Source organism: Molossus molossus, unplaced genomic scaffold (genome assembly GCF_014108415.1).
Source record: "Molossus molossus isolate mMolMol1 unplaced genomic scaffold, mMolMol1.p scaffold_m16_p_12, whole genome shotgun sequence".
Lineage (NCBI taxonomy): Eukaryota > Metazoa > Chordata > Mammalia > Chiroptera > Molossidae > Molossus > Molossus molossus.
The window spans coordinates 23,236,807-23,263,497 of NW_023425347.1; the positions used below are offsets into that span (position 1 = coordinate 23,236,807).

At 43.2% G+C, this 26,691-nt stretch overlaps 1 pseudogene; it reads left to right on the forward strand.

Annotated features, from left to right (window-relative positions):
* The first annotated feature begins 10,109 nt into the window (after positions 1 to 10,109).
* Positions 10,110 to 26,691, forward strand: part of LOC118626238 — an 86,333-nt pseudogene continuing 69,751 nt past the window's right edge.

Here is a 26,691-nt window from a genome sequence, read left to right on the forward strand (position 1 = left end):
TGGCTTATTTTGCTTAGGATAATATTTTCCAGTTCCTTCCATGTTGTCTCAAAGGATAAGGGATCTTTCTTTCTTACAGCTGCATAGTATTCCATTGTGTATATGTAGCACTGCTTTTTTATCCACTCATCTACTGATGAGCACTTGGGCTGTTTCCAGATCTTAGCTACTGTAAATAGTGCTGGTATGAACATAAGGGTACATATATTCTTTCTGATTGGTGTTTCCGGCTTCTTAGGGTATATTTCTAGAATGGGATCACTGGATCAAAAGGCAGTTCCATTTTTAATTTTTTTAGGAAACACCATATTGTTTTCCATAGTGGCTGCACCAGCCTGCATTCCCACCAGCAGTGTACTAGAGTCCTCTTTTCTCTACACCCTCGCCAACACTTGTTGTTTGATAATTTGTTGATGGCAGCCATTCTGGCAGGTGTGAGGTGATACCTCATAGTTGTTTTAATTTGCATTTTTCTGATGATTAGTGACATTGAACATTTTTTCATATGTTTCTTGGCCATTTGTATGTCCTGTTTGGAGAGGTGTCTCTTTAGGTCCTCTGCCCATTTTTTAATTGGGTTCTTTGTCTTCCTTTTGTTGAGTTGTATGAGTACTCTATATATTTTGGAAATTAGCTCCTTATCTGATGTATCATTGGCAATTATGCTCTCCCATATAGTGGGTTGCCGTTCCATTTTGATGGTTGTTTCTTTTGCTGTGCAGAAGCTTTTGAGTTTGATGTAGTCCCATGTGTTCATTTTTTTCTTTGTTTCTCTTGCTTTAGTCATTGTATCAGTGAAAATTCTGCTGCATGTGATGTCTGAAATTTTGTTGCCTGCATTTTCTTCTGTGATTCATCAGTCACATTTAAGCCTTTTATCCATTTTGAGTTTATTCTTGTGTTTGGTGTAAGTTGGTGGTCTGGCTTCATTTTTTTGCATGTAGCTGTTCAACTTTCCCAACACTGTTTATTGAAGAAGCTGTCTTGATTCCACTGTATGCTCTTGCCTCCTTTGTCAAATATCAATTGAGTATATTGTCTTGGGTCAATTTCTGGGTTCTCTGTTCTGTTCCATTGATCTATGTGCCTGTTCTTGGGCCAGTACCAGGCTGTTTTGATTATTATGGCTTTATAGTATAACCTGATATCCGGTGCTGTGATCCCTCCTACTTTGTTCTTCTTTTTCAGGGTCTTTTTTGGTTCCATATAAGCTTTTGGAGTATTTGTTCTAGTTCTGTGAAATATGTCATTGGTATTTTGATGGGGATTGCATTGAACCTATAGATTGCTTTGTGTTTTGTTTTGTTTTTTTTATCCTCACCCGAGGATATTTTTCCATTTTTTGTACAGATAGAGTGGGAGGGAGAGAGAGAGAGAAACATCGACGTGAAGGGACACATCGAGTGGCTGCCACCCGCACGACCAACCAGGGCCGGGGACAAACTGCAACCGAAGTACGTGCCCTTAGCGGGAACCGAACCCGGGTCTCTCCGGACCGCAGGCCGACGCTTTAACCGCTGAGCCAAACTGGCCAGGGCTGCTTTGTGTTTTAATGTTAATTCCTCCAATCCATGAACAAGGTATTTGCTTCCACTTTTTTATGTCTTCCTCTATTTCTTTTTCCAGTGACCTGTAGTTTTTTTGTGACTAGATTCTTTATTTCTTTGGTTAAGTTTATGACTAAGTATCTTAATTTTTTTTTCCGCAATGGTAAATAGAGTTTCTTTTTTAGTTTCTCTTTCATTGAATTCATTGTTGGTGTAAAAGAATGCCCTTGATTTTTATTATTATTATTATTATTAATTTGTTTTTGTTATAGATGCTTCTCCTTTTGCCCCCATTGATACCCTCCTCCCCATTCCCCCGCCTCATCACCAGCTTTGTTGTCTATGTCCATTGGTCATGCATAGATGCATAAAGTTCTGTGATTTACCCCCCCTTCCCGGGGCTTGTCAGTCTGTACCCCACCTCTATGTCTCTGGGTCAATTTTGTTCATCAGTTTGTTTAATTCATTATATTCCACAAATAAGTGAGATCATGTGATATTTGTCTTTCTCTGCTTGGTTTGTTTCACTTAACATAATACTCTCCAGGTCCTTCCATGCCATCTCAAAGGATAAGAGATCTTTCTTTCTTACAGCTGTATAGTATTCCATTGTGTACATGTACCACAGCTTTTTTATCCACTTATCTACTGATGGACACTTGGGTTGTTTCCAGATCTTAGCTATTGTAATGCCATTGATTTTTTTATGTTAATTTTGTATCCTCCTACTTTGCCAAATTCATTTATTAAATCTAGTAGATTTTTGATGGTGTCTTTAGAGTTTTCTATGTCATCTGCAAATAATGACAGTTTTACTTCCTGCTCTCCAATTTGGATTCCTTTTATGTTTTCTTCATGTCCAATAGCTGTGGCTAAGACTTCCAGTATTATGGTTAGTAAGAGTGGCGAGAGTGGGCATCTCTGTCTGGTTCCTGTTCTTATCACTATTTTATATTGAACCACACTTCCTATGACTGATTCTTGTCACACAGTACAGTTAGATAGCAGCTAATTCATTTGTCATTTTTAAAATTTTGGTGTATCTTGGGATTTGGCACGTAGGCAGAAAACTGTGACCAGCCAACAGAATATCTCATGTACTCCCTCACTTGCTCTCGCCTTTGGAATTCACTAAGTGGTGATATCCATAAGCCACTCTCACAGTTAAAATTTAAGGAAACTAGCAGAAAAGAGGCCTGATCCGATAACACCTAGATTTAGGAAAGAAGATGCTAAAGAAGGTTAGTCCTGCTATGAACCCGAGAACCATGTAACCTAATAAGTACAACTTGGCTGACCATGAATTTAAATAAGTTACTTGCTTGGGCTCAGCTATCACACACCAAGGTGTTAAATTTAATCTTGAAAGACTTATGTGGTTTGGACTCATAATGTTGATAAGTACAGAACTTCTTTCCCTTTCCATGTTGCATCTATACTCTGTAACTGACTCAGATTTTAAGGGCTTGGCCTGGACCACATGGCAAGTTGAGGATTTAAGTTCAGAATGCCTCCAGTTTTGGTCTGGCTATTGACTGCACAGCATGCCCAACTGTCCTGGTTTCCTGTTTTACTGGGTTCCAAACAAAGCCTTAAAAAAAAACCTTGGACAGCCTGGCTGGTGTGGTTCAGTGGTTGAGTGTTGACCCATGCACCAAGATGTTGCCGGTTCGATTCCTGGTCAGGGCACATTCCCAGGTTGTGGGCCCGATTTCCAGTGGAGGGCACATAGGAGGCAGCCAATCAATGTCTCTCTCATCGATGTTTCTATCTTTCTCTCCCTCTCCCTTCCTCTCTCTCTAAAATCAATAAAGAAAAAAAAAATTAAAAAACAAAACAAAACAAAAACAACAACCTTGGACAGCAGAGCTTCAGGCTTTCAATATGAGAATCCAGAGTTTGAGTCTGCTCAAGACAATGTCTCTGTTCCTTTCTTCTATCATAACAGATACTTCATAAGGATAGCCCCATGTCCTCCTGAATTCCAAGCACACAGTGAGTGAAATGTTTGGATACTTTCAGCTGCAAGTAACAGAAAACTCAACTCAAAATATCTTAAATTAGAAGGACATTTATTAGCAGAGTTCCAGAAGTAGGCTGACTCCAAGGTGGGTCAAGTTAGCTCAGCAACATCATCAGCAACCCATGTTCTGTTACAGCTTTCTATTCTGAGCTCCTCAGGCTAGTGCCTCTCACAGTAGCAAGAGGACTATCTTTTTTTAAAATATACATATATTTTTGGTTGTTGTTGTTAATCCTCACTTGAAGATATTTATTTATTTGTTTGTTTTGTGTGTGTTTTTTTGAGAGAGTAGAAGGGAGGGCGGAAGAGAGAAAGAGATTGAGAGAGAGAGAGAGAGAGAGAGAGAGAGAGAGAGAGAGAGAAACATGAATGTGAGAGAGACACATCGATTGGTTGCCTCCTGCACAGCCTCAACCAGGGCCAGGGAACAAACCTGCAACACAGATATGTGACCTTGAGCGGGAGTCAAACCCGGGGCCCTTCCGTCCATCGGCTGATACTCTAACAGCTGGGCCACACTGGCCGGGCAAGGCATGGGTATTTTTTTAAAGCTACCCCCAGTAACTCTAATGTGCAGCCAGGATTAGGAACCACTGGCTTGGATTACTCAGGACTTAGCCCTGAACCACATCAGGGAGAATTGATATCAGAGGTCAGCCAGAAAGATGAGAGAAAATGACTATTGGATAGGCAACCCACAGACAAACAAAAATTGTTGAATTTCTCCAAAGAAGATATACAAATGGCCAACAAGCACATGAAAGACACTCAACATCACTAATAATTAGAAAAATGTGAATCACCTCACACCCATTAGGATGTCCACAATAAAAAAATAAATTAGCCCTGGCCGGTTTGGCTCAGCGGTTAGAGCGTTGGCCTGCGGTCCGGAGAGACCCGGGTTCGGTTCCCGCTAAGGGCACGTACCTCGGTTGCAGTTTGTCCCCGGCCCTGGTTGGTCGTGCGGGTGGCAGCCACACGATGTGTCCCTTTCATGTCGATGTTTCTCTCTCTCTCTCTCTCTCTCTCTCTCTCTCTCTCCCTCCCACTCTATCTGTACAAAAATTGGAAAAATGTCCTCGGGTGAGGATAAAAAATAAATAAATTAATTAATTAATTAAAAAATAATGGAAATGTTGTCAAAATGGGGAGAAATTAGAACCCTTGTGTACTGCTGGTAAGAATGAAAAATGGTACAACCACTTTGGAAAACAGTATAGAGGTTCCTCAAAAAATTAGAAGTAGAATTATCATATGACCCAGCAATTCCACGTCTGGGTAGATACCTTAAAGAACTGAAAGCAAGGCCTTGAAGAGATATTTGTCTACCGATGTTCATTGCGGCAATAGCCCACAGGTGGAAGCAACTCAAGTGTCCACTCACAGATGAACGGATAGACACAATGTAGTATATATACATACAATGGAATATGATTCAGCCTTAACAAGAAAGGAAATTCTGACACATGCTACAATATGGATGAAACTTGAGGACATTATTCTCAATGAAATAAGCCAGTCATAGAAAGATAAACACTGTACAATTCCACTTGACCATCAAGTACCTAGAGCAGTCAAATCTATAAACATAGAAAGTAGAATTGGGGTTGGTTGTCAGGGTCTAGGGGGAGCAGGTAATAAGGAGTTATTATTTAATAGATACAGAACATCAGTTTTGCAGGATTGCACAATAATGAATAACTTAATTCTTCTGAACTGTATGCTTAAAAATGATTATGATAATAAATTCAGTATTGTGTATGTTTTATATGTAGGAAGAATGGTTTCTTTTCTTCCACTGAATATGCACAATTAAAAAAAAAAAACTGTTGCTAGAGGGAAGGGGGCAGGTGGAAGAGAGTAAAGTGGGGGATAAATGGTGATGGAAGGAGACTTGACTTGGGGTGGTAACACACAGTGCAACATACAGATGATGTATTGTAGAACTGTATGCCTGAAACCTATATAATTCTATTAACCAATGTTATCCCAATAAATTCAATTTAAAATATTTTTTTGAATAGATGCAGAGCTGAGAAAACCACTTGCCTGCTATTCTAGTGACTAAGTGGTAGCAGGACCAAAGTAAGAACACTGTCTAAGGCAGGAGAACCCTGAAAGCAACACATTGCATTGTTTTTAACCCTCACCCAAGGACATTTCTTCATTTTCTCTGTTCAGATAGAGTGGGAGGGGGAGAGAGAGAGAAACATCAACGTGAAAGGGACACATCGAGTGGCTGCCTCCTGCAGGACCCCAACCAGGGCCAGGGACAAACTAGTTTTCTTTCCTCATTTAAAATAGAAGCAAACCAAGGTACATGCCCTTGACCAGAATCGAACCTGCTACTCATTGGTCTGAGGGCCAACACTCTAACCCCTGAGCCAAATCAACCAGGGCAACATATTGCACTTCTTTAAAGATCAATCAGTTTCAAATTCCAATGATGTTTAAAAAGAGAAGGAAGGATGGAGAATAGGAATTGGGAGAGAAATTTCAGGAATAGCCCACATCTAGCTAGTTATCAGTCTTCTGAGGGAGACCCTGCCAGGTGTTTTTTGGCAAAATGCCCTGCTGAGTACCTGGGAAGGTGGGGCAGACTAAAGCTCTGTCTGCAGCAGGCCTCAGTGGGGATTTTCCAAGAGGCAGTTTGAGCAGATGGCTACTTACCTCTCACTTTTCCCTTCTAATGAAGCTGCAGGGACTGGTGATAAAACTACTGGTGATAGCAAAGTCTCTTCTATTTGGCTTAGAGTATTTATGAGGACTGATGCTTCCATACAAAAGGGTCTGATGTAGAGGAAATTTAGAGCCCTTAAAGTGAGATAATAAAGCTGCTCTGCAAAGTGCTGACTTGGTATAAGCTGGAAGCTCTCCAGCCCCATTAGTTTGCCCTCCTGCATCCCCACTTCCAATAGGGGCCATCTGCTCTTTGTTCTCTTCATCACCCCCAAGGAGTATGCTCTGAAGGCTGATGAAAAACATCAACTTTCCCCATTCTTCACCATCACCTCCACCACCTCCTTCGTTTACTCTCTGTTCTTCTAAACACCTCCCAGGTCAGAGTATGCAATTAAATATTTTGGCTTAAAGGTGTCTTTCCATGTCCTGTTGCTGATGAAAGGAAAGTAGTCTTAGTCTAAGATAAAGAAAGACTTTGGAGTTTTCATATCAAGTTTCCAGAAGTGACTCCAAATTACCTGGGACAACTGTCAAAAGCGAAACTTCCTGGGCAGTAACCCAGACCTAGAGCACCAGAATCTCTGGGGGTCGGGCCAGGAAGCTGCCTTTTAACAAGGATCTCGGGTTCTTCTTAAACAACTGAGGATTGAGAAGCAGTCTTCAAAGGAAGGTTGCCAGAGATAAGCTGCCAAGTGAATGAACTTGAGTTAAACATGTATGGAGGCAAAGGAGGAAACATGTATTGATGACTTCCTTTTAGTACCTTGTAGCAACATAAGAAATGTCCAAGACTGGAGGGATTTTTTTGTTGTTCATCTGAGCCAATTGATGACAATTGCCAGGAAGCAAAATCTCGATGGATTGAAAAAATGCTCTGGAGAACAGCAGTTTTGCAGCTTATTTTATACATTAGAATCAAAGGAGGAGATGTAAGGAGGGTTATGTGAAATCCACTGGTGGTAGATTAAGGGTGAGAGAAAGCAAAGCAGGGAAATCTCTAGGACTGGATGAAAAGGCAAAATAGAAAAACACATACTTCTTTAACTTGGTGGGTACAGAGCAGTTAGTAATTAACAATTGCAGCACCTAGAGGTGGTGTGTGGGGAACAAGATAACAATGAGGAGTTCTGTGGTCTCCTGCTCTGATGGGAGGTTGTGCCTTGAAGGCCTGAAAAAGAAGATTACTCTGATATTTCAACGGTATGTTATTTTAGAGGCAAAAAGACAACAGACAGGCTCACGTAAGGTAAAGATTGACCCTTTTCAAGGGAGCGTCAGGCCTAGGACATGACCACCCACCATGGCCTGCTTTTAGTTAAGAATACTTATGTGCAGACTATGCTATGTGGTTACTTTCATTCTCTGAGTTTATAGGACCCACCACACAGGCCTCCTCCCCTGAGCTTGTCAAGTTCAGTGTGTGGCTTATTTTTTCATACACTCTTGTATATAAGTTATGTCACTGAAACTTTATAATGATAGTGCAAAATTAGGTATGCTATAATCTCTACTTTAAAATTGCTCAATTGGAGACTGAGCCAGGTTAAGTGACTTGTTTAAGAACTCCAAGAACTGGAATCCAGTTCTAACTGAATGTCCTTTGCTCTGTCAACTCCCAGAATCTGTCCACTTTGGTGACTGTCAGTAAAGCCTAGAGGATGATGCACTGATGAAAATCCTGGGGCTGTCTCATGTCTACCTCTAGGCTCTGTATTCATTTAAGTCTATTACTCCAAGATACCATTATATCTGTAATGCAGGCCTTTCAATCAATAAGAGGCTAAGAGACCCACAGGGTACCTACTTCTTTCATCATTTAAAATAGAAGCAAATAACTCCTCTTTATGAGGTGTGACGTCTGACAAAAGGGAGCTACACACCCTCAAATAAGGAAGAACTTGCCAAGTGCATGGGTGTGATCTGATAACAAATGTTCCCTTTCAGATCACAGTTGGGCTTGGGCCAGCTGCTCTTTTCATTTACCAGGAAGAGTTCTACTTTCTAAGCTCTTTGTACAGCCAATGCCTCATCCTTTACATACGAGACCTCCATGGGAAGCTCTGGCGATCTAGGTTCTTGGAAGATCCTGTGTTCTATCAGGTAGTGAGCCAGTCAGATAGTCATTCCACAAAGGTTTTGTAAGAAGCTGCAGCTACGTGCAAAGGGTAAAAATAAATAAGATATCACACCTGCACCCAAGGAACTTGTAATACAGTGAGGGAAGCAGAGCACTAATCATAGATATGCAGAATGAGTTCGGGGAGCACCGTGGATCAATAAATCATAGTGGTTCAACCCAGGTTCCCCTGGATAGTGGGGAAATGGCAGGGTAGGTTTCCCAGAGGAATTTATGTCTACATAGAGGCTTAGAGGGGTGAGTGGGAGTGACCAGATGAAGAGGGCTGGTAGAGGAGAGAGCCTGTGCAAAGAAAGGCAAGGGGGCGGGGGGGAAATAACATAGTATTCAGACCAAAAGAATAAAGCTGGGCCTACCACAGAGATCTCCATCAACCATTTCCATATGGCTCAAGCAGCATGTTGTTTTTCAGCAGATTTTTTTCCCAAAGACATTATTTTCCCAAAGGTCTTTTGGCTGTTGCTATTTGTACTTTTCCTGACCAGAATATTAACCCTAAAATTAGTAGAAACTTAAGACGCAATGGAAACCAGACTGGACTCCTAAGAAATCAAGATGTGGAGAGATTATTACAACATGGCTTTTAAATAATACCTCACATATTTAAATTATTTCCTCTGCTACAAGCAAGTAGTATAACCCAGTGCACACGAACATGGACAGTTGGATACAGACACCACTCAGTGGTAAGTTATTCAAACTTTCTGAGCCCTACTTCTCTCAAATATAGCATGGGAGCATTGGTATCCACTTTATAGTAATGAGAGCATGCTTGTGGCAGATGACTGGCACATATTAAACAATCAATAAATGGTCATTGTTATTCTTATACTCACCCATATGCTTTGTCATTAAACTGTCATTACACAGCAAGATCAAGTGTGAATAAAATGGGATTCATTTATCACAACAATTGATTCCCTACCTAGAACAAAAACTGGAATTTTAGGGTTAAAGGGGAGCTAAGGGTCATCTGGTTCACCTTTTACTCCCATGCAGGAATCTCGGTCTTTTTTATTTCAAGTTTAGAGAGTTAAAATTCCATTTTCCACCTGCATTTAATAATTTCTTGATACTTAGCCATTTTGTTGGGAGGATATTTTTAGTTGGAAAAGGCTGAAACTATCTTATTTGATTATTATGGGGTGAGAGAAAAAGAATAGAGCTGTATGTTGATGTTACAGCTGGAAAGTAGAAAGATTTCTTGAATAGGTGTATTGGCTCTCTAATAAAAGAGATTCCCTTTAATTCAAAACACAGCCCAGCTGAGGTGTGAAATGCTGTGGCATGACCAATCAACAACTGAGAAGGATTCCCTCTTTTTGTCTAAGTCTGAATTTTAAGCTACGTAATTTGTCTTTCAGAGCAAGCCCAGCCCCACAGAAACATTCTCCCATATTTCTTTTAATCAATTCCTCATGAGAACAGATTTTTGTGGATTTAGAGCCTATGTTAATACAAATATTATGAGAAACAGAAATCTGAACCAACTGACTATTCCCACATTTAGGAATTAATTGAAAAGTCTGAGAAAAGTGATAAGAAGTCATGGAAATAGAAGTCTGTGGAATTGCAGTAATGAACACAGGCCTGGTGGAGTATCAATGACAGCACACTGCAAATAAATAAGCTTTCTTTTGAACTTGCAAGAATAACCACAGAGCAGCAGCGGCGGCTGGAGGCTATGTCGCGGGGGGTGGTAGGCTGGAGGCGGCCAAGCATGGCAAAGCCGTATGACTCAGTGGTGTTGCCCTCTTGTGATGAGGTGTCCAAATATTAGAAGCTCTCTAAGACTGGCCAAAGCACCTTTGGGAGGTTTTTACGGCAATGTATCACTTGACTGGCCAAAAGGAGGCTCTGAAGAAGGTACTGATAGAAATCAAGAAGGAGGGGTTCCCCATTATAGCCTTGCAGAAAATCAGGATTCTCCAGCTTCTAAAACATGAGAATATTGTCAACTTGATTGAGATCTGTCAAACCAACACTTCCCGCTATCACCGCTACAGAGGCAGAAATACCTGGTGTTGGACTTCTGCTAGCATGATCTTGCTGGGCTGTTGAGCAGCGGGTTTGTCAAGTTCACACTGAGGTCACGCAGATGTTGCTCAATGGCCTCTACTGCTTCCACAGAAACAAGAGCCTGCACAGGGACATGAAGGCGGCTAACGTGCTCATCACCCAAGACCGGTCCTGAAACTGGCAGACTTCGGGCTGGCCCGGGTCTTCAGTCTGGCCAAAAGCAGCCAGCCCAACCGCTATACCAATTGGGTGGTGATGCTCTGGTACCAGCCCTCAGAGCTGTCACTTGGGGAGCAGGACTACCAACCCCCTCAGTAGCCTGTGGGGTGCTTGGTGCATCATGGTGGAGATGTAGACCACAGCCCATCAGGCAGGGCAACATGGAGCAGCACCAGCTGGCCCTCATCAGTCAGCTCTGTGGCTTCATCACCCCTGACGTGTGGCCAAATGTGGACAAGTATGAGCTGTTTGAGAAACTGGACCTAGTGCCAGAAGTGGAAGGTGAAGGACAGGTTGAAGGCTAATGTGCGTGACCCCCGTGCACTGGACCTCACTGACAAATTGCTGGTGCTGGATCCCACTCAGCACATCGACAGTGATGATGCCCTTGTCATGGCTTCTGGTCTGACCCCATGCCCCCGGACCTCAAAGACATGCTGTCTACTCTCTCGATATCCATGTTTGAGTACCTGGCTCCACCACGCCGGAGGGCCAGCCAGATCACCCAGCCTTCCACCAACCAGAGCCACAAGCCCACCACTACCAACCAGAAGGATTCAGCATGTCTTCTGAGGGCTGGCCGCTGTTGCTCTTCATTAGGGCTCTTGTTTTATTTATTTATTTATTTATTTATTTATTTATTTATTTATGCAATGTGACTCACACTGTGAAGATGATAGGGCATTTGAGGTTTTTCTCTAGCACCTATTTTACTTACTTTCCACTTGGGCACTGGGAATGCCAGCTGAACGAACTGGAGTAAAGCTTTGGCTGAAAGTCCAGGAGGGCACTGGGGCTGCCTCACCTGGATCCCTGGATTTCTGGATAATGTCTGAAGATTTCCATTTACCTTAGGAAAGGAATGGGGTGAGAGGAGAGGTGAACCCCACCAGTGACTTTCTAAGTTCCCAATATGATGGGAGGAGGGAAGAGGACCTTTATCCATCCCTAATTTTTCCTTTGGAATGAGAAGCTTGAGAGGGGGACAACCAGCCTTGAATATGGGCTGCTCTTGGTCTTATCCCAGAAACACTGGGGCTGGCAAAAAATGTTTGTTTGTTTTTTCATCATGTATCACGTTTTTTTATTTTAATTTTTAATTTTTTAATTTTATTTTGTTACAGATGTTTCTCCTTTTTTACCCCATTGACACCCTCCTCCCCATCCCCCCCACCGCCCCATCCCTGGCTTTGTTGTCCATGTCCATTGGTTATGCATACATGCATATAAGTTCTGTGGTTTATCTCTTCCCACCCCCCCCCACCCCCAATCCCTCTTCTGAGGGTTGTCAGTCTGTAACCTACTTCCGTGTTTCTGGGTCTACCCTATTCCTCAGACTGTTATATTTATTATATTTTATATATAAGTGAGATCATGTGGTATTTGTCTTTTTCTGCTTGGCTTGTTTCACTTAGGATAACACTTTCCAGGTCCCTCCATGTTGTCTCAAAGGATAAGAGATCTTTCTTTTTTACAACTGCATAGTACTCCATTATGTATGTGTTTTTCTTTATTGATTTTAGAGAGAAAGAAAGGGAGAGTGAGAGAGAGAGAGAGAGAGATACATCAATGAGAGAAAACATCAACTGGCCACCTCCTGCATGTCCCCTACTGGAGATTTGGCCCACAACCTGGGCATATGCCCTGACCGGGAATGGAACTAGCGACCTCTTGGTGCATGGGTCGACACTCAACCACTGAACCACACTGGCTGGGCAAAAAACTGTGGTGTTGTTTTGGGTTGTTTGGAGAGATTCCTGGACATAGTTTGGTCAGTTACAATTCAAGTTGACAATTTTGGTTTATTTTTCAGAAGAAGCTGAAGCCAAAGCCAAAGATGAAGGAGAAAGAGGAGAAGGAGAAGGAGAAGGAGAAGGAGAAGGAGAAGGAGAAGGAGAAGGAGAAGGAGAAGGAGAAGGAGAAGGAGAAGGAGAAGAGTCACAATCCAAACTATGTGATAGACAATGAAAATCACATAAAACAAAATCAAATGTAATTCTTTACAAAAGAGTAAAACCCAACCCTGGCCAGGTGGCTCGGTTGGTTGGAGCATCATCACATACACCAAAAGATTTCAGGTTCGATTCAAGGTCCGGGCACATACCTAAGTTTCAGGTTCCATTCCAATCAGGATGTGTATGGGAGGTGACAAATCATTATCTCTCTCTCTCCCTCTCTCTTTAAAATCAATAAAAACAGCCCTGGCCAGTTTGGCTCAATGGTTAGAGTATCAGCCAGTGGACAGAAGCCTCTCAAGTTCAGTTTCAGTCAAGGGCACGTACCTGGGTTGCAGGGTTGATCCCTGGCCCTGGTTGGGGTTGCGTGGGAGGCAACCAATCAATGTGTCTCTCTCACATCGATCTTTTTCTCTCTCCCTCTCTTCCACTCTATCTAAAAATCAATGGAAAATATCTTTGGGTGAGGATTAACAAAACAACAACAAAAAAAACCAAAAAAACTAAAAGCATATCCTTGGGTGAGAATAAAAAAGAGCAAAATCCAGTTATTCTCTGAATTCTCAATTATGTATTTGTAATAGATTAACTATATTCCCAAAGGCCAGGAATAATACAATAGGTATCAAGTACCCCAATCCTAAATGGAGGTGCCAGACCACTGTTTTAGGCGGGGTTCAGGATTGACTACATAGTTTTCAAGGTCCAGTCAGAAATGAAACTGTAAGGCTTCTCATTTAAAAATTATTAATAGCCCTGGCCAATTTGGCTCAGCAGTTGGAGCGTCGGCCTGCAGTCCAGAGAGACCTGGGTTCGGTTTCCACTAAGGGCACGAACCTTGGTTGCAGTTTGTCCCCAGCCCTGGTTGGTCGTGCGGGTGGCAGCCACTCAATGTGCCCCTTTCACATCGATGTTTCTCTCTTCCTCTCTCTCCCTCCCACTCTACCTGAACAAAAAATGGAAAAATGTCTTTGGGTGAGGATAAAAAATAAATAAATAAAATAAAAATTATTAATAATTTCAAGATGACAACAGCAGGCAATTAAGTCAGAAATCAGGCCCTTCACAGGTCACACACCCATCAAGATGGTTTCCTCCTGTTGTAGACCCTAAGACTATAGTTTATTTGAGAAGTAATTTCAGGAAGCATCCAGAGGAGGTGTGGGAAAGTGGATTTCAAAAGGGTAGGAAGGCACTTTAGGGTGTGTTAATAGGCAGGTTACCACAGTCCTCACCTACAGATCAATCCCACTGGGGACTTCTGGGAGACAGTGTAGAATATGCCTGAGTTGTCCGATCTGCGGAAGTTGGATAATATAATTTTTAACTCCTTCTTGTCATTGGTTGATGGCTATTCCAGAGGGTGTTAACTTGCAGGCATTCTGACTTTCCCTGTTCCCAAGGCTGACCATGTTCCCCCAGGCAGAGTCACAGGCACTAACAGAAGGAAACCATGGGTGGGCAGCCAGGAGGGCCAAGGGACAGGACACCAAAAGCATCTGCTACAACCACCTGGTTGTATGTGGAGAGATTTAAACAACTGGCATTACTCAGGTTATGCAATAGTCATGGTAGAAGAGGCGGGAGGAAAGTGGGATATTTTGGAAAAATTTTCAGTGTACAGCAAATTTCCAATATCCTCGCCAAACTGAAGGACTTATACTAAGTGAGAATGAGAGTTTGGGAGGAACACTTGAAGAACTTGACAACTTTCTGTGGAATTAGAGATCATAGAGACTGGTTTCTAAAACACAGCTGAGAGAGCAAAAGGCAAGAGCCCGGCTGATGCTGCCAGAACGAGGAGGGCACTGCACTGGGAGTGAGGTGCATTTCTACCACTACGGGCAAAGATGTGTATTTCCCAGGGACTGCGTGGGGACCTGGAGTCCTGTAGAAGGGAGCCAGCTTGCAGTAATGAATCTCCCAAGAGCTCACTTGAAGGGCAGAGAGCCTCCAGTAGAGATTGGGGTTGGGACTGGGGTGGGCAGGAGGAAGACCAGGGACTGAACTGGGAGTCACAGGGACCAGCTGGAGGAGAGGATTTGCCTGCGTGGTAGTCTGCCTCCAATGATCTCCACCTCCCGGTGTTGATACTTCCATGCTGTCCCCTCCCATATTTTATCAGGGCTGATTTGTGTGACTGCTATGGACTGATTGTATCTCCCCCAGATTCGCATGCTGATGTCCTAACTCACAATGGATGGTACTTGGAGATGGGGTTTGTGGAGGGTGATTAGGTTTAGATGAAGCCATGTAGATGGGACCCGCATGATAGGATTAATGCCTCTATAAGAGAAGATACCAGAGAGCTTGCTCTCTCTCTGCTGTGAGAGGACACTCTGCCAGGAGGGTGAAGGCAGCCATCTGGAACCCAGAGGGGAGCCCTCGCCAGACACTGACCCTGCTGGCACCCTGACCTTGGCCTTCCCAGCATCTGAAACTGTGAGAAATGCATCTCTGTTATTTAAGCCACCTAGTCCACAGTGCTCTGTTATGACAGCCTGATCTGACAGCGACCAACTTAAGCAATGGTGTCTGACTTGTAGGACCAGGTTACAGAAGGCACTACAGTTCCTCCTGGTTCTTCCTACTGGATCACTCTCCCTGGGGTAAACACCATGTAGAGAGGTCCACGTGGTGAGGAACTCAGGCCTCTGCCAAAACTAGAACGAACTTGCCAGGCATGTGAGGGCACCATCTTAGTTGTTCCTCCAGCCCCAGTCTAGCCTTCAGATGACTAGCGTCCCTACCAACATTGGGCTGCAACCTCCTAAGAGACCCTGGGTCAGAAGCAAACAGTTAAGCAGCAACGGTGTGAGATAACAAATGTTTATAGTTTTAAGCTACTAAGTTTTAGAGTAATTTGTTATGCAGCAATAGATAATAATATATGCTAGGGGTCACCAGTAGGGACATCTCATAGGAACCCGCAAAAGTGCCCACAACTGCAGTCTTAGACACGCCCCACTCTGCAAGGGCACCAATGCCAGGAGCAGCCTAAGCAACCACAAAACCATGGCCCCTTCCACTAATCTCCTCTTCCCCTAGGTCTGAGCCTGGTGTTGGGGGTGGAGTGGAGGGGTGGGGGGAGAGAGATGGGGAGGGAAGCACATTCAGAAACACCATCTCTTTAGTAAGGGAGAAAGTATCTGAGGAGAACAGAGGAGCCAACTACACCTCTTGACTTTCCACTCTAGGCTTCCAAGCTCAGCAGAAAATGGGAGAAATGTTAACATCGAATAGTTTTAGAGTTTTGATATTATATTGTATTAGACTGCAGTTGTGTGGTTATTCGACCAGACTGGCTTCTAGGCCAGAGACCTCTGGACTTAGTGTTCAAACAAATGACAGAAAATTTGCTGAAAATTTCACTTAGGGATGGTTTGGCAGTCAACTTTTAATGGAGTAGAATAAATTAAAAAAGAATGAAGTTTCTTTCTGCTTACAACTATCCAATAAAATGGTACACATTCATTTATTTACTGTGTACCTGCTATGTGCCAGACACAATGCAGCAGCGAATAAGACATAACTCCTGCTTTCAAGGAGCTTATAGTCTAGAACAAGATACATACAAAAAAGCGGGTACCCTGGCCGGTGTGGCTCAGTTGGCTGGAGCGTCTTCCCATATACCAAAAGGTTTTGGGGTTGATTCCCAGTCAGGGCACATGCCTAGGTTGGGATTCGTATGAGAGGTAACCAATCGATGTTTTTCTCTCCCATTGTTTTTTCCCTCCCTCCACACTCCCCTCTAAAATCAATGAACATATCCTCCAGTGAAGATTAAAAAAAGATTAAAAAAAAAAAGAATGCCTTGGCCAGTTTAGCTCAGAGGTTAGTGTCGGCCTGGGGACCAGAGAGTCACGGGTTCGATTCCAGTCAGGGGCACGTACCTAAGTTTCAGTTCATCCCTGGCCCTGGTCAGGGTTGTGTGGGAGGCAACCAATCAGTGTGTCTCTCTCACATTGTTGTTTCTCTCTCTCTTTCTTTCTCTACCTCTCCCTCCCACTCTATCTGAAAATAAATGGTAAAATATCCTCAGGTGAGGATTAAAAAAGAAAGAAAGAAAGCAGGCAATCCTGATTCAGAGGGATAAGAGACAAGAGAGTGACCTAACCAGAGTGGTTGGTAACGCAAAGACAGGGCGCCTAAGTTGGTCAGGGTGGGGCAAGATAAGACACAAAGACTAGGTAGGAGGCATCCTAAACAGGGAAATGTCCCAACGCCCTCAGGAGACTGAGAGAGAAAAGGGGAGGGCAAGAAAGAGAAAGAAGTGCTTGTGAGTAATTGAAACAGACTAATGTGGCTAGGGTTTAGAGAACAGTGTTGGAGGGGCAAAACATGAGGATTAGGAGGTAATCAGAGCCAAAGCGCGCTAGTTAAACTCTGAAGCAAAAACAAGGTCTGGGATATAAATACATTTAAGCAGCATTTTTTTTTTTTTTTTAAATCCTCACCCAAAGATATTTTTCTATTTATCTTCAGATAGAGTGAGAGGGAGAGAGAGAGAAACAATGACTTGAGAGGGACACGTGGACTGGTTGCCTCCTGCATGACCCTGACCAGGGCAGGGGACGAACCGAAACCAAGGTACATGCCTTTGTCCAGGGCCTAAGCAGCAATTTAACATACAATCTTAAATTATCACCTAAAGCTCAAATTTCTAGCAATACATGTTGCATAAACATGATATTTGGGGAAATAAAGTTTCTTCTTAATTCAAAGCTGTGCAAACCTCAGCAGGCTGGAGTAGACACCTAGGACACGATGGCACAGGGCCGGGATCAGAGAACAAGTCCTGATCTTGGGTAGGTGCACAGAAAGGGACAAAATCAGAGGTTGTGGAACCAGAGGGATGATGGCAGGACAATGTCAGAGGCTGGATGGGAAGAACAGATCCTTCAAGGGGGCTAGTCCAAGAATCAAGGAGGGTGCCAAGAAAACTTGCCTTGTTACCTGAGGACTGTAATCTACTCTCCAGCAGCTGTGGGTCATCTGCTTAGTACCATTCCTGGGTACAACTATCTAGGTCAGTCTTTCCTAAGGTGTGTTCCTGGGTAGTAAGAAACGTGTTCTGTAGTGAAATAAGCTGCAAGAAATACTGTACAATGTGGTCTCATCTTGGAGCAACCTGACCAGGTGCTGGAGTAGGTGGAGAGGCGCCTGGCGCTCCTGGGTCCAAAATCCTTCTGCTTACTTGAGATGACTTCCCTTACCAGCTGCTGAGTGGGTCCAGGAATTGGTGTTCCAGAGTTCTCTGTGGGGCCTGAACTTTGGGGTAGGCATTATTTCTAGTCTGAAGATATCTAGGTCTTCACTAGGAAACTCTTATCTTTAGTGATCCATGAATCCTTTGTAGCTAGAGGCAGCTCCTGGCAACAGGACCCTCCCTTCCTTTTTCCAGAAACACTTGTGGTCATTTTTTTGAATGAGCTGGACTTGGTGCAGTATAAACTTAAAATAACTTTATTCTTTCTTCCACTGTCTGCTCACATCACTCCACTGTCTGTTTTCCTTGCCTGAGGAGAGACTCATGGGCATGCTCCATGACTTACCCAGTCATCCTTAGAAAATAAATGAAAAGGCCCCTTGTTTTGACATTAAAAAATAGAATCAGTTAAATAACTATAAAACTCTCATCTACTCGAGTATAAAAGTCGGGAATTTAGATTTCATTCAATTAAGACCTCTTCTCTAGTTTGGACCTGGCCCCAGACAGGAGACAGGACTGAGGGTATAATCTGTTTCTTATCGCCTTCCCTATTCCCTCTGCTTCCCCACTTATGACCTACTGTTTATAACCTCTGCAGTGTTGGGTGTTGGGGAGAAGGGGTTCAGGACAAGGACACAGCCTCACTCGGTCGGACTGCTGCGATCCTGCCGCTGGTCCCTCTGGATGGCAGGTACTTTCTCTCATGACTCCTCAGACACCTGCCCACCTGCTCCGTGATAATGTGCCTCCTGGTTGCTTATGACCCCTGGGCCTCTGTGTCTATACCCTCTGCCTGGGTCACATTGCCCCTCTAGGCAGAACTCTTGGGAAGAGTTACTTTTAAACAAACTCCAGGCCAGCGGCCTTCAAATCCAGTTCCCAGAATAATGCGTGTAAGTCCCCCCCACCCCCTGCAAGGCACCTCTTCACTCCACTGCAAGACAGGAGCAGCGCCAGCCAGCTTCTCTCACCTCTTTTAAAAAATTTTTTCTTTATTGATTTTAGAGAGAAAGGAAGGGAGAGGGAGAGAGAGATAGAAACATTGATGAGAGAGAACATCAATTGGCTGCCTCCTGCATGCCCCCCACTGGGGATTGGGCCCACAACCCGGGCTTATGCCCTGACGGGGAATTGAACCGGCAAACTCTTGGTGCATGGGTCGATGCTCAACCACTGAGCCGCACCAGCTGGGCAGTTCTCTCACCTCTATATGTCCCCTAGCAGGAGCCAGACACTACTCTCTGTGACCCCAAAACCCAGGCTCTGCAATTGGTTCTCTTCAAACTTCCTTTCCTTGACATGAAGCCCAGTCTTTTCCTGCTTGTGGTGTTTAAGTACATAGCACACTGAAAACTTTCACCAAAAATAATCCTTCTCCTAGTATAGATTACTCAAGTCACCCTTGAAACAATAAGTATCGGTGATTGGCTAATGCTGGCAACCTGGTTTTTGATGCTCTTAACAGGCTCAGCATGTGAGGACCAGAGTCTCCTGCAGTCATATGGGTGACACCTGGCACTTTTGTATTGCCCTCAGCTTTGGGGAGCTGGGCTGAAACCAAGCCAGGGACAGTCTCATTTTAACACCCTATTATTTATAATGTTCTTCCTCTGAATGTTTTACTCTAAAGTTTAAAAGTTTACAGTATCATTGTAGTTTGATATAGGCATAATGCATTGATAATACATCACATGTTATATAGATAACAGTACCCCTACCTCTGATGGAAGATCCTAAGGTTATAACCTCTAGAAATTTTACATTTCCTAATTTAAAATGTCTTATTTCTTCCCATTCCATGATAGTCTTGCACAACTTGATATTAATAAACCTTTGCTGCTACTAGAAATATTACTCCCCCCTGGCTGCTTGCTCAGTGGTTAGAGCACCAGCCCATGAACCAAAGAGTCGTGGGTTTGATTCCTGTCAAGGCGGCATATCTCAGCTGCAGTTCGGTCCCCAGACCTGGTCAGGGTCGTGCGGAAGGCAACCAATCTATGTGTCTCTCTCACATTGGTGTTTCTCTCTCTCCCTCCCACTCTATCTGAAGATAAATGGAAAAATATCCTCGGGTGAGAATTAAAGAAAATATTACTTATTTTTAAACATGTCTTTTAATATTGATGGATGGAACATAAATAAGGCTTCTGTACTCTTTCTCTATTGCTATATAATATATTGTCACCAAATTTAGTGGTTTAAAACAACAACTATTTATTAACACTCAGATTCTATGGATCAGAAATTCAAGAGCCATTTAGCTGGGTGACTCTGACATAAAGACCCTCATGAGATTACTCAAGCTGTCAGCTGGCCATGTGGTCTCATCCATAGCTCACCTGGGGTGTGAGGTGAGAATGGCTGTTTCCCGGCTCACTCACCTGTCTATGAGCAGACTTAAGTCCTTCACCAGTGGGGCCTTTCCGTAGAGCTGCCTTATAACATGACAAGTGGCTTCGCTCAAGGTTGAGCAATCCAAGAGTTAGAGAGAGTGTGACCAAAATGCAAACCAGAGTTTTTTTTTAGAAAATATATATTTTTCTTGATTTCAGAGAGAAGGAAAAAGGAGAGAAAGACAGAAACATCCATGTAAATGAAACAATCTTTGGCTACCTCCTGCACACCCCCTACCGGGGATAGAGCCCAAAACCTGGGCATGTGCCTTGACTAGGAATTGAAACAGCGGTGACCTCTTGGTAAATGGGACCACACCTAACCAACTGAGCCACACTAAAAGGTTGCTGGTTAGAGACCAATACAGAATTCTACTTACCACAGACTCAAAATCCCTTGAGGGCAGGGATTGTATAGAAAATTCTTCAGAACCAAGCACAGTGCCTTGCCACAGAGAGAACTCAACAACAAATATTATTGAGCTAAAGTACATCATTGACCATTCTACTGAAAACAGCTCTTTATTCTTTCCATTGATTTTTAGATAGAGTGGGGGTGGGGAGAGAAACGTCGATGTGAGAGATACACATTGACTGGTTGCCTCCTGCATGACCCCGACCCAGGTGGGAATTGAACCTGCAACCAAGGTACATGCCCTTGACAAACAATCAAACCCTCAACCGTTTGGTCCATAGGCTGATCCTCTAACCACTGAGCCAAACTGACCAGGGTTTACTTTATCTTCTTAGTACTGTCACTATCTGACACTATATATGTATATATTTATTTATATGTTACTTATTAATGTTTTGCCCTCCCATCACCCAAATGAAAGCCCCATTGAGGAATAAACATTTTATAGCTTATTCACTCACCACTGTGTCCCCAGTGCTTAAAACAAACAGTGCCTGGCATATTGTAGAAGCCCATTAATGAATATTTGGTAAATGAATGAATGGCTGAATGGTCTCAATCTGTCCATACATTTAAAAAGGTGCCTTTCAGGACCATAGAATTATGTGGGAAAATGTTCCAAATTTCAATTCAGGGATAATATGCATGTGTTTGGAATACTCCAAAACATAAACATTCATGGAATGCATACTATGTGTCCAGTGAGGTGCTATTTCATCCTGTGCAATCAACAGAGTAGTCAGAAGAGAAAAAAGTCAACACTTAGCCCGGCCGGTGTGGCTCAGTGGATTGAGCATCAGTCCCATGGACTGAGAGTTCCTGGTTCAGTTCCTGGTCAGAGTACATGCCTGGGTTGCAGGCTCGATCCCCAGTAGGGGGTGTGCAGGAGGCAGCCGATCAGTGTCTTTCTTTCACATCTGTGTTTCTATCTCTATCTCCCTTCCTTTCTAAAAAAAATCAATAAAAACATATTTAACAACAACAACAAAAAAGTCAACACCTAAATCAGCTCTAGTTCCTCCTGTGCTCAAAAGTTGCTAGTGGCTCCCATCTCACTGTGGGAACAAGCAAAAGTCATTGCAATGGCTACCAGGCCCTACATGATCTGCTCCCTCCAAGTGCCCTCCACCTCATCTCCTCCAGCTTTCCCTCTTGCTCTTCCCTTCAGCCTCCCTGGCTCATCTAGGTCTCAAACCAGCTCTCTCCCAGATCAGGGCCTTTGCCCTTGCTGTTTCTGCTACCTGGCCAGCTTGTTCCCCCAGATGCTGGCATCATTTGCTTCCTCACCTCTTCTCAGTTGTTACTCACTTTCCACCTTGTGAACGGAGCCCTCTGGGACCACTGTATTTTAAATCACAGCCGTTGATCATCCTTCCTCACCAAGAACTCCCTGTGCCCCTCCCATTTCAGTTTTCTCCATAGCACTTAGCCTCTATACCACTTACATCTCATTTACTTATTTTGTTTATTGCATGTCTTCTCTCTTCTCTCACTAGAATGGAAGAAGAGCAGAGATATTTGTCTATTTTATCCACACTGTATTCCCAGCATCTAGAACAGTGCCTAACACATAGCAGGTCCTCTCTAAATATTTATTGTGTCTGTGAGAGCTGACAAGGATACAGCAATAACTCAAATGAACTCTGATTCAATATTTCTCCACTAATTTCCTTTTTTTCTTTTATTGATTTTAGAAAGAGAGGAAGGAAGACGGAAAGAGAGATAGAAACATCTCTGAGAGAGAACATCGATTGGCCGCCTCCTGCATGCCTCCCACTGGGGATCTGGCCCACAACCTGGGCATGTGCCCTGAGTGGGAATCAAACCAGAGACATCTTGGTGCATGAGTCAATGCTCAACCACTGAGCCACACCGGCCGGGCTAATTTCAAACAAATCAAACTTCTATGTGCTCTGCCCCTCATCCCAACCAGAACTACTACCCCATCTCCCACTCTTTGAACAATTTATAAACCTCAGGATAAGAAGCTCTGTATATTCTAAGAAACCTGGCCTTTCTATTCTTTTGAAGAGCAAAGTGCTCAGCGACTCCTAGTAACATCTGAGCCTTGCACTGCCTTTGTAGTTGAAGGGGAGAAGTAGGTTAAAGTAACTGAGCTTTTTATCTGAGCTAATGAAAGCACTTTGAGTCATTGTTAGCCATGGCCTGGCCCTCCTTAGGAGACTTGAGCAAAAACACAAATAAGGTGTCTCGGGAATTCAAAGGAAGGTCGACAAAGGCTACCAGGGGAAAGTGGAGTGCAGGAAACTCCGTAGTTACTACTGTGCCTGGCCATCCTCCAGAAGGCTTAGGTGTGGACTATGGAAGTGTATTGGGATCCAGTGTTGGCAACTGGTGATTGTCTCCCATCCTCCACCTAGTCCCCACTTCCATTTCATTCACCTTGCAATGATGCAAGCCCACGTTTCACACCGTCGACGTTTTTGAACCTCGCTCACAGCATGCCTTTATTCTAATATGCTAAGCATATCCAGCAGTTTCTAATGGATTCTAAATGGTAGCTGAACAGTTTTCTAACTTTAGGTTTCCAATAAAGTAAGAGAACTCATAATGGTCCTCAGTTCTACTGAGTTTCTCTGTGCACTGGATTTGTCCAACAGAAACCCAACACATACTTATAAGCCTCAGATACCTGGAGGACTAGACATGTAAGTTGGTGTTGTCTCAAGAATCAGCCTACTCAGGGACAGCTCTGATTAGCCTGGCTCTCAACATCTTCCAAGATTTTCTCACTGGGCGGCCAGGATTTAGACAAATAAAGAGGTACGTTTTAGTGTCATGGGTGGGAGAGAGGGAAAAAAGGAAATGAGAAGGAGATGGTGTGTTGTTTATAAATGCATATTATATAAATGTAAGCACCCACTTATATGAGATATCTAGAAAAGGAAAAGCTATAGGGACAAAGAATAGATCAGAGGTGGCCTGGGACAGGGAGGTAGGAGCTGGGATTAAATGCAAACAGACACGAGAAAACTTTTTGGGGTGATGCATGTATTCTAAAACTGGATTGTGGTGAGGGTCTTACAACAGTATAAATTTACTAAAATTCATCAAATTATACACTCAACAAAAATAAATTCTTTTTTTAAAAAAATTTTTTATCCTCACCTGAGGACATTTTTCCATTTTTGTTCAGCTAGAGTGGGAGGGAGAGAGAGGAAGAGAGAGAGAGAGAAAGAAACATCAACGTAAAAGGGACACATGGATTGGCTGTCTTCCGCACAACCCCAACAGGGCCAGGGACAAACCGCAACCGAGGTACGTGCCCTTAGCAGGAACCGAACCCGGGTCTCTCTGGACCGTGGGCCGACGCTCTAATCACTGAGCCAAACCAGCCAGGGCAGAAGTAAATTCTTTAAATTCCATTTACAAAAGCATCAGAAAGAATAAAATACTTAGGAATAAATTAAACTAAGAAAGCGCAAGGCTTGTGCTCTGAAAACTATAAAACATTGCTTAAAAAAAGTTAAAGGAATTGGGATTCTTGTCCATTGCTGGTCAGAAAGAAAAACAGTGCAGCTGCTGTGGAAAACCATTCCGTGGTTTTTCAAAAAGCTAGACAGAGAATTACCATAGACTCAGCAATTTCACTCCTAGGTGTATACCCCAAAGAATTTAAAGCAGAGACGCAGACACTTGTATACCAATGTTCACTGCAGTATTATTCACAATAACCAAAAGATATGAACAACCCACATGTCCATCAACAGAGAATAAACAAAATGTAGTATATACATAGACTGGAACATTGTTCAATCCATAAAAAAAAATGAAGTTCTGATACATGACGTGGATACAATGTGGATGAACCTTGAAAACATGCTAAGTGAAATAAGCAACACAGAAGAAAATCACATGATTCCACTTACATGAAATATCCAGACTAGGCAAATTCACAGAGGCAGAGAGCAGAGTGGTGGTCCCAGGACCTGGAGGAGGGAAAATGGGAAGGTTAATGGTTACAGAATTTCTGTTGGGGTGATAAAGAAAAGTTTTGGAATAGACAGTGGTGATGTCTGCACAACACTGTGAATGGAATTAGATGCCACAGAACTGTTCACTTAAAAATAGTTAAAATGGCCCTGGCCGGTTTGGCTCAGCAGTTAGGGCATTGGCCATGGACCAAAGAGTCATGGGTTTGATTCTGGTCAAGGGCACAAACCTCGGTTGCGATTTGTCCCTGGCCCTGGTCAGGGTCATGCAGGAGGCAACCAATCAATGTGTCTCTCTCACATCAATGTTTCTCTCTCCTTCCCACTCTATCTGGAGATTTTAAAAAATGGTTAAAATGGCAAATTTTATGTTATACGTACTTGCCACAATAAAATATAAAATAAAAGCAACCAGGTCATCCTGGTGCAGTTAAGAACTTCTAATTTAAAAAATAATAGTAGTGACGTACTGTGTACGACTGTATCTGTTTTTTATCACCCTGGAGCAAGCTTGGTCCTGTCTCCTATGGAATTCGACATACATGAGCACTCATTAAATATTGAGTAACCCTTAAAAAAATGGCATGATAGCCCTGGCCGGTTTTGCACAGTGGTTAGAGTGTCGGCCTGTGGTCCAGAGAGACCCGGGGTTCGGTTCCCGCTAAGGGCACGTACCTTTGTTGCAGTTTTTCACTGGCCCTGGTTGGGTCGTGCAGGTGGCAGCCACTCAGTGTGTCCCTTTCACGTCGATGTCTCTCTCTCTCTCTCTCTCTCTCTCTCTCTCTCCCCCACTCTATCTGAACAAAAAATAGAAAAATATCCTCAGGTGAGGATTAAAAAAAAATGGCATGATAGAAAAAACAATTATGAGGGTGCTAGCCTTAAACTATAAAGACTATACTCAGATTTACCAGGTGGTGTTAATGGAGAGTAATCTTCTAAGCAATAAAACATGTTTGCTGAGTGAGAGTAGAGATTTCTCTCTTTTGAAGCAGTTACTGATCTGGCACGCTGCCAAACCCCTACAAATCATGAACATAGAAGATGTTGGCATTTTCCATGGACATGAATGACGAAAACTATAAATAAAGGACACATTAAAGCATTTTCCCTACTTGTTAAAGCAACATAGACCCTAAAACACTCCTAATAATTTTCAGATATCAGCCCAAAAAATAACCTCTGCACCAAATCTCTGTCAGGGTTTATTTTTCACTCACATTCTTGCCAACCCAAGCTCTTGAATCTTTGCATTTGCCATCTTGGCTGAAGAGGTTGTTCTCGTGCTGGTGATGGAATGTGGTGTGATGCTCAAAGGGACAGGTGTGACTTTCTTTGGGTTTGCCTGGCCTGAGGGCCATGTGCTCTATTTCAGAGGCACTGATAGGAAGAGTCTTCTTTGTTCTTGTCACTACTGCTTTCTGTGTTACAACATCCTTTTTATTTCTGCGGGATTAGGGATTACCCAAGTAACTGGAGATTTATTTAATATTTCAGACGCTTTTTCATGTTTTGTTATATTATTCTTTAGGAATCAGGCTGGAGCTGGAGAATCACTGGTCATGTTGAGTACCTCGCATGGTTACACCTTCTCGTAGTTTAACCTGGCATTTGAGAAGCATGATGGCAAGACAGAATTGAATGAGTGTGATGAGCTGAAGTACGCTCCCCTTCAATTCAGATGTTGAAGTCCTAACCCCTAGTACCCTGGAATGTGACTGTCTCCAGGGATAGGTTAAAATAGGGTCATTAGGGTGAACTCTAATCTAATATCACGTGTCCCGACAAGAAGAGGAGGTTAGGACACCCACAGGTACAGAGGGAAGAGTATGTGAGGACGCAGAGACAAAATGGACATCTACAAACCAACAAGAAAGGCTTTAGTAGAAACCAATCCTGCCAACACTTTGATCTTGGGTTTCTAGCCTCCAGAACTGTGAGGGAATAAACGCATGTTGTTTAAGCCACCCAGTCAGTGGTATTTGTTATGGCAGCCTAAGACAATGAGCAAGAGATGTACTGAGGGAAGGGCCCGTGAAGGAAAAAGGGAGAGGAAGCAGAGGTGGAAGAGAGCCTCAGACCACAATGCAGAGTTGATATCTGTGGAGGAAGACAGAAAGGAAGGAGAGTTGAGTA